The sequence below is a fragment of the Ochotona princeps genome, chromosome 5, assembly GCF_030435755.1.
Source record: "Ochotona princeps isolate mOchPri1 chromosome 5, mOchPri1.hap1, whole genome shotgun sequence".
Classification (NCBI taxonomy): Eukaryota; Metazoa; Chordata; class Mammalia; order Lagomorpha; family Ochotonidae; genus Ochotona; species Ochotona princeps.
The window spans coordinates 88545626-88554727 of NC_080836.1; the positions used below are offsets into that span (position 1 = coordinate 88545626).

The window sequence follows — 9102 nt, forward strand, 5'->3', positions numbered from 1 at the left end:
ATCCTCAGAGAGCAGTGGAAGGAGGACGAGGAGGGGGAGAAAACTATGTACGAGTTTGGCTTTAGGTTTAATTCTATCTGGCTCCCAAGGAAAGCTGTAGAAAGTGAAGTTCATTCCATAGTTCATCTTACTTGGCAGCTCAGGAGCAGATTTGTGTATCCTTGCACTCTGAGTTGTTGCCTCTGGAATGCCGAGAAATGTTAACTCCCATGTACCACTCAGGAGGAAGCACCCATCATCCAAGGAAAAACCTTGAACAAGGATTCAAGTGTGATCCATTAACAGCAGTATTAGAGCAACTGGTTATAGGAACATCCAATGGGTGAATGGAGTATTAATGCAGTCTTCCACAATTCATTCTTTGTGCTACTCAATCATACTTCTGTCAAATTCTCATTAGAATTCATCATATTATTATATGATTTATTTTCATGCAAGATACCTCATATTTAAATGTTGACAATCATGCCAACAGTTTCTTTATTTAGCAGAAAACAGATGAAATACCACTAATTACAATAATCAGAGAAGGGAAGAAGATGGAAAATAAATTTGTGAGAGCAAATGAAAGGTGTCCAGCACAATAAAAATCCAGAGCTTTAACAAATACTCCTGGCAGGGATATTAGTCTAGTTGAGTTTTTCTAACAGATATCAAACACTAGGTTATTTAAGCAATAGCAAATTTATTTTCTGGTCGTTCTGAGGGCTAGATGTCCAAGATCAGGGTACCAAGAACAGCAGGTTGTTGTTGTTGTTGTTGTTGTGGTTGTTGTTGTTGTTGTTTTTCCTGACTTGGAAGCAGCTTCTGGATTTTTATATCCTTAGCTGACCTTTTCTCATAGTATGCACATGGAGATTGAGCATGTTTTCTAGTGTCACTTGTAAGGATACTAATTCCAAATTACTTTTTAGAGGCCCCATCTTCAAATGCCACATTGAAAGAATTCTCTATAAGAATTCTGTAGGGACAGAAACTTCAATTCATAATAAACTTAACTAAAACAAATAATATGTATCTTCCAGCTAGCATTGGAACACCTGCTTCTGGTTTCTGAAACAAGAAAGGAACTTACTTGGGCAGGCGCAGTGAATCAGCTGGCTCATATTCTGCCTGCAAGTGCCAGCATCCCATATAGGCATTGATTCATGTCCTAGCTGTTTCACTTTTAACTGACCTCCCTACTTTGGCTTGGGAAAGCAGTGCAGGGTGACCTAAAGCCTTCACACAGTACCCAAGTGGGCAGACCAGAAGAAGCTTCTGGCTGCAGTCTTCAGATTAGCTCAGCTCTGGTTGTTGCGACCATTTGGGGAGTGAACCAGCGGATGGAAAATTCTCTCTCTAAATCTGTCTTTTCAATACAAGCAAATAAATTTTTGAAAAAAAAAAGTTTGCCTATAGGTAGGTGTTGCATATATGCGTCTGAAATTGTCAGTATTTGAATCACAACATTTAATTGATTACCCTGATTTTTTGCCTGTGAAAACAATAGAGAAAAATCAGGGGGAAATTGTAGAAAATATGGAAAATATGTTGCTGAGCTTTTCACTGGAGATGAACTATCTGGCTCAACAAGTACTGACCCGGTAATTTCCTCAATCTGTTGACTGAACTCTGCATTGAGAAGCAGCATGTAGAGGAACAGAGAACTCAAACCAGCATAGAATTGAGAATGGAAATAAGGCCTGTTATCTCTTCCAGTGACAGGGTCCACTAAGGAAGTCCCAGGTGATGAATTTTAATAGAGTTTTAGAACATAAACCAAAAGCAGGACCTATGAATCTGAGGTTTTGTTCCTCAAGCAACCGAAAGGAATTTGTTTGCATTCATCTGAATCTCAAAATGTCACAATCGAGCCACTACAGCATCCTGTAAGAACTTGTTGGAAATGCGAACATTTGCGCTCTGCTCTGGATTCCTGGAATCAGACACTCTATGGATGGAGTCCAAACACCTGTCTTACCAAGTCCACCAGGTGACTCGGATGCACACTACAATTTGAGAGCAATTTGTGCCCAGTAACATGCAGACAGCAGAAGGGGATAGACCCCAGAGGAGAAGGAACTGACAATTTACTAGACTTTGGCCATGTGCCAGGCGCCATTTTAGGATATGCAGTGGAAGTGTATCAAATCTATACAATTCCAAAAGCCATGCGTTCATTTTGTTTAGTTCATTGCATTTCAAAATAAGCATCGACATCTCTAGAGGGTCAGATTATTTCCTATAGGTTGCCTTACTTAATTAGTACAGTATAGCACTTTTTTTTTCATGTATCATAGATGAACTAAACGAGACTTAAAGAGGCTAAGTCACTTTCTCATGTCGCCCAGTCAGTAAACAGCATGGTACTGATTCACACTCAGTTTGCATTGACTCAAAGTCCACATTCTTACCTTGCCTCTGTTCCATCTTGTGTCCTTAATTTTCAGGCTTCTCTCTTTGCTTGCCATTATTAATGGTGCTCTGCTTTCTGTTAGGAGTTCTGCTGTTTCCTAGCAAATCCACCTCATCTGAACCACAGAACAGTTACTTGCCTCAGTTACCCTGAGGATGGCATGCGGCAAGTGCCAGCTGGATCATGGTAGGGCAGCTAATCATTACCACCAGTGGAAGCCTCGAGCATTCAGACTCATTTCTATCATAGAAGCCCTGTGTTGACAGTCCAAAAGACATGTGGAAAACCTTGTTAACTCATTTGATAATTCACTTTACTCTCTTCTTTCCAAGTTCCTCTTCCAATGTCTTTTTCCAGGCAGTGTATTAGTCAGGAGAAAGTTCGATGCAACTGAGAAATACTGGGTTGTGACTCTGGAGTTTTAAGCCAGTCATCTCTGTTGGGTAGGTGTTTTTCCTGTGACAACTGTTTTCAATTTCCTGGCCTGTTTTCCTTATAGAGAAAAACACAGCCCATATTATTGAGCATTAAGAGCTACCAGGCTGTCTAATTGCTACACTTACTGTTTAGTAAGTTAAATCCTTCCTACACTTCTTCATTCCAATGAGGACAAAAGAAGCTAAAAAAGGGAATTCATGTCTTGTTACTGTGCGAATTTGTGTATATTTATTGCTTATGGTTTTCTTCTTTTTAAAAAAGGATTTATTTATTAACTTATTTGAAAGGCACAGACGGAGGTCTTCCTTCCCCTGGCTTACTCCTCAAGTGGCCACATTAGCTGGAGCTGAACCAGTGTGAAACCAGAAGCTTGGAGCTTCTTCCGGGTTCCCCACAAGGATACAGAGGTTCAAGTGCTTGGACTGTTTTCTGCTGTTTTTTCATGTGCAGTATCAGGGAGCTGGATCAGAACGGAGCACCTGACACTCAACTGGTGGGCTGCTGCCACTGCAGTCAGTAGCTTTACTTGCTTTGCCATAACATTGGTCCCATAGTTTTTTCCTTGATAATTCCAATTTTTCTTACATTGTCTTTTGGCAAAGATTTTTATTCATAGTGTTTTTGAAGGTTATGATTATCCCAGTAGTTCTTAAGAACTCTCCTAAACCAAATGTGTATGGAACATCTCATTTAATTCATTTCAATTCAGTTGAAGCATTGTACGCTTCAGTATTATATCATGTGCACACACAGTAAACATTACATTAGCTACCAAATCTGTTTCAGTGGGAAGGTTAATAGTATCAGTGATTAGACTTGACAATCATTTTAGAGGCTACAGTGGAATATTCAGTAGTGAGTGATTCTGATTTGGAGGCGTGGAGTCCAGTTTTATTTCAGTAATGGATGGTGCATGATATAGAGTTTTCACATCTCTAAACACTGAATTAGAGTCCTTTGTGTTGATTTTTTTTTATTGAATCAACAATTTGAGGGAGAAAGAGAGATTCTCCATTCAGTGTTTCATTCCTGTCATGATCGGAATGAGGTCAAAACCAAAGCCCAGAATTGGGAAGTCCATCTGAATCTTTTTTATGGATGTCAGGGACTGAACCCGTTGGCCACCAGTCTCCCAATGTGATAGTTAGCAGGAAGCTCGAAACTGGTGGACAGCTAATAATCAAACCACGCATTGTGAAATAGTCAGCTAGGTGGCACCCCCGCTGTTACTTCCAATGCCCCCATGATTGGAAATTTCCCGGGTGACATCACAACTGCTCTTTCCAATGCCTGCTCCTGATTGGATATTTCAAAAAGTTTCATCATAAGAAGAATAGTAAAGCAAAATTGTCTTATGTAATCACCATGAACTGTCAATCTGTACATCCATAAAAATTTTTTAATTATTAATAACTTCTAAAACAAACTCTTCAAGCAAAGATAAGCAAGTGTTACCTATTTTTGTGGAAAATTAGATTAGTTAAAAAGTATCTATCTAGGACATGTTTATGTGTTGTTCAGAGGAGGATTTAAATGACCAAAGGGAGGACAGGGAAGAAAGAATCTCCTAAAGTTAACTGCTTGCAGCTGTTATCTTAGCATCCAGCCAATAAAGCTTTATAAACAGTACATTCTTTGTTTCATGCTGAAGTCCCTCAGTATACAGAAAAGTTGATGAAATCCAGCATGCTTATTGTCAGCCTAGGATGATTGGGATCAAAGTTGTGATTTTTAGAGTATAAATATAGAATATAATGTATGGAGAATAAATAAAGAAAACAGCAGTAGGAGAAGTTATTTGTATCAAAAACTAAATGGAGTGATCTCATAATTAACTGCAGACTAATAAATCATAATATTTACATGTTAATAATTGCTTTGGCTAAGGCATTTAGTTTGTACAGATATTAGGTCAATAAAAGTGTAAGTTGTTTTGATGATGTTGCAGACATACAAATTTGCTAAAACTATCCAAAAATTTCCCCATATCTTTTTTTTTTTAATTAGGAGCCAACAAGCTTCAGACAGAATTAATTGTCTGAGTTGAACTATAAACACATGAACATTAATTGTGAGTATATCATGTGTATGTGAAGTGAGCGCTCTACTGTGATCAACACTAAAAACAAAATTTATCTGACATGTTGAAATGAAACATAATCATAACTAGGTTTGGTAGACACGTATGAATTATCCTTGTTATTCTAGTTGTAACCCATTATCTAACTTTGATATTTATTGATCCATTCAATCAGTATTTACTGAATACTGTCATGTGCCATACACTGTGCAAGGCAATGAAAATCCAAGTGCCACTTTTCACAAAGATGGCAACGCAGTCGAAGAAGGAAGCTCCTACCCCTCCCAAAGTCGAAGCCAAAGCGAAGGCTTGAAGGCCAAGAAGGCGGTGCTGAAAGGTGTCCACAGACACAAGAAGACTTGCACCCCATCTACCTTCCCGCCAACCAAGACGCAGCACCAGCAGCAGCAGCCCAAGTACCGTTAGAGGAGCACCCCCAGGAAGAGCAAGTGTCGCCTGACCACAGAGTCCGTTATGAAGAAAATAGAAGACAACAACACACTCGCATTCATTGTGGACGTCAATGACAACAAGCACCAGATCAAACAAGCTGTGAAGAAGTTCTATGACATTGATGTGACCAAAATCAATTCCTGATCAGGCCTGATGGAGAAAAGAAGGCATATATGTGGTTGGTTCCTGATTACAACGCTCTGCATGCTGCCAACAAAATTGGGATCAGTTATACTGCATCCAGCTTTCTAATTCTAAATATATGTTTTTCACCATTAAAAAAAGAAATACAAGCAGCAAGACAATTAATCCCCAACCTTTGTACTTACGTATGTAAACAAAAGTTTAGTAAAGCTAATGACTTTTAAGTTCAGGCTCAGAAGATGATAAGGAGGCAGCCATATGATCAAAAAAGAGAAGAATCTTCCTGGCAAAAGTCATGACAGACGTTTATGTGGGGGAGGTGCCAGGAGGAAGTAGGAGGGCCGGACTACGGGAGACTTTGCATGATTTGAGACAAGAAAGTGGAATTTACTTTAATACAATGAGAAACTACCGAAAGACTTTTAACCAAGAGGGTACGATAAGATACTCTGAATAAAAAGTGATCATTTCAGTAATTTGAATATATTCCCCCAAATTTCTTGTGCTGGAAACATGATCCACAATGTGGTATTACGATGGGGGGGCCTCCAAAGTCCTGCTGGAGTCCAATCAGTAGAATCCTATCAAACATAAAGAAAAAGATTCAAGGACAAGTGGAAATTTATCACACAAGAAAAGGTGGAATTTCTAAATAAGAAGAGAAAGATTATTCAATAAGTTATATTGGAACAACGGTAAATAAATCTGGTAAGAATTCCATCTGGAAAAGAGTGAATTTGAATTCTTACCTCATATATTGCACTAGGAAAATAGTTAGACAGAAATGAAGATTTAACTGTTAAAAAGGAAAGAAAAGGAAGGGTCTTCAGAAAATCTGTGGATCATGCTGTTAAGAAAGAATAAAGAGCCAGAGGAAGACGGCAGTGTCGATTGTGGTGACCAAGAGGAGAGCTGGTGATGGATGTTAGTGTTGTTATTAGGAATTGGGCACATTCCCACCACGGGATGCAGCAGTTTGCTGGCTAAATTAAAATAAATAAATAAATAAATAAATAAAAAATAATGCCAGGAAAGAGTCACATTTTCTGCATTGGAAACCTTTGCACCAAAGAAAATTATGAGTATCTTAAAGCTCCAGCTGGTAGCATGCACATCGTGAATTGAGACTTCTACAAGACTCTGAATTATCTGCAACAGAAAGTGTGAGCAGTGCGCAGTTCAGCCTCAGTGTGATCATGGCCGTCCAGTGATTCCATGGGAGACATGGCCAGCTCAGGCCTGTTGCAGAAGCAGCTGGATGTGGACAATCTTATCTTGCACACATACACAAAATTTGATGCATTGAAATAAATTCTATATTAACCCAGGTTCTGCCACCAGGTCATATTATTCCTTAAAAACAATTATTTCTTCATTTGTGCTAATGAATATTTGTCCAAATAAATTAATTTCAAACAGAAAAGGATGTGGTGCCTCATGGGCCATATTTGGAACCACCTTCCTAAATGAGTTAATGCCATTATCTCAGCCGTGGGTATGAGTTGGCCCCTTCTTCTTGCTTTGCCTCTCCCTGTGCCCTTCTTTTGTAGTAAGACGCAGCACCTGACACCAGCCCCTTGAGCACAGACTTCTCAGCCTTCGGAAACTGAATGAAAATAAATCATGTTCTTTATAAGTTACCCAGTCACAGGTAGTCTATTATAACAGCATAAAGGACTAAGGTAATCACTTTGCCAGCTACATGAAGAATGGAGTTGACTTTCAGTTGAGAAATGGAGACGCAGAGTAGGTACATATTTTTATAATTCTGGTGGGACTAATGAAGAAAGATATATGCTGCTAGTAGAATCATTAATATTTTCCCAAGATGTCTTCCAGTTTTCTGATATCTATAATTAGTTAATGATGGTGCCTAAAATAGGGACTTCTCAGTGAAGACCAGGTTCTTGGGAGTGAGTGGTCGATCATGGTAAGTAATAAGAACTCCATTTTGGATGAATCATCCAAAGTTAGGGAACTCGATATTCAAGTGTGACCTCAAGACCAAAGTCTGGGCCAGAGATATAAACAGAGTAATTATCAACAGATACATGTATTTAAACTTATGTAAACAAAGAGAGAAGACAGAACAAGAAGGAATCCCATAAATGCCAACATATGTGTTCTCTGAACACAAAGGGAAGCCAGGAAATTTCAACCAAGTGGCAGAGACTAAAAAGACCAAAGAGAATTAGAACATTGGCATTTGTGAGGAAATGTTTTTGGAAATCAAATGTTCAGGTAATTGTTAATAACTATATTGTAGCAGACAAAGTAATGACTAGACTAAATTATAAGAAAAAAACAAGCACTCCTTTCCCCTTCATCTATTCTTTGTAATCATGATTGCTAGTAGCATTCCCTGTTCACGTAGACGGATGTGTTCTTTGTTGTCATCCTGGTTCACATGGATCATGGATTTTGCGATGTGTGGTCTCTTCACTTACTTTTCAACATTGAGTTTCTCTGCTCTACTCTTGTGTAGCACTTGCAAAACCCAGTTTTTAACTTAAACATATCCCCAAGTTCCCACCACTTGAGGCCCATGGCCATGTATTGCTGGAGTAGGAAGACAGCATAGCTATTTTTGACAACTGCAAAAAGTTGGGGAGGTCAGAAGCATGCCGAGGTTGGTACATTTAATTCAAACGGTCTTTCTCTATTAAGCATCTCAGGGCAGAAGAATGAGAGAGTAGTCTGAGTCATGAAAGAGAGAGGATAATTGAGTTTACTGCTAATATTCAGAGCAGGTTGCATATTTCCAGGCCAAATGAACTAAAGCTTATTATATTTTAAAAAAGTTTCTGTATTTAATATACGTTTTATTCATACACAATAGGAAAGGAGGCAGAGTAATGGGAAAGCAGAGTGGAATCTTCCATCCTCTGAGTCACTCCCCAAAATGGACACAAAAATCAGGGCTGGTCCAAGTTGATTCCAGAAACCAGAACCACCACTCATATCTCCCATGTGGATAGAAGGGACCGAAGCACTAGGACCATCCACTGCTGTCTTTTCAGATGTATTAGCAAAAAGATGAAACTGAGGTTGATGAAACTTAAAACAGCAATCACATGGGTTGTCAAAGTTACAGGCAGTGGCTTCGTATACTGTGCTACAACACCAGCCCCAAACTAAAGCTTACTGATAAAACAAAATACACTGTGGGAAAAAATCAGTTAAACAAAAACTACTTGGAAAATAGAAAATACAGATTTGCAGGGGCAAGGAAGGGAGAGACTGGAGACAGATCATTATAGACAGTAATTCAGCCTGGAAAGCTGTTTTCTCCCTACCATAAATCAAAAGGGTCTGTAGAATACCTCCCAGCACATGGAGAAGATAAAGTCTTTACACAGGGCAGAGGAATGTGATGCCTTCAGCTTTTACAGGGATGTATGAGGGAACGATGGGGTGGGGAGGAGACCTTCCTTAGAGGAGCAGTTGATGAGAACTCTGTATGTTTATGTCTGAATTTTGAACAATTGGCTACAGACTGAGAATTCACGTCTGGAATGTGTTCACTGTTGGACAGGAAAGTGATTATTTTTGCATGACTTTCGTGGGTTGTGGAAGCAAAGACCAGATG

General features: G+C 39.1%; 2 pseudogenes; both read left to right on the top strand.

Moving 5' to 3' along the window:
* Positions 1–5163: 5163 nt before the first annotated feature.
* LOC118757867 (large ribosomal subunit protein uL23-like) lies at positions 5164–5737 on the top strand (annotated as a pseudogene).
* Positions 5738–6435: 698 nt separating this feature from the next.
* Positions 6436–7014, top strand: LOC131480338 (vacuolar protein sorting-associated protein 29-like; annotated as a pseudogene).
* Positions 7015–9102: the final 2088 nt, after the last annotated feature.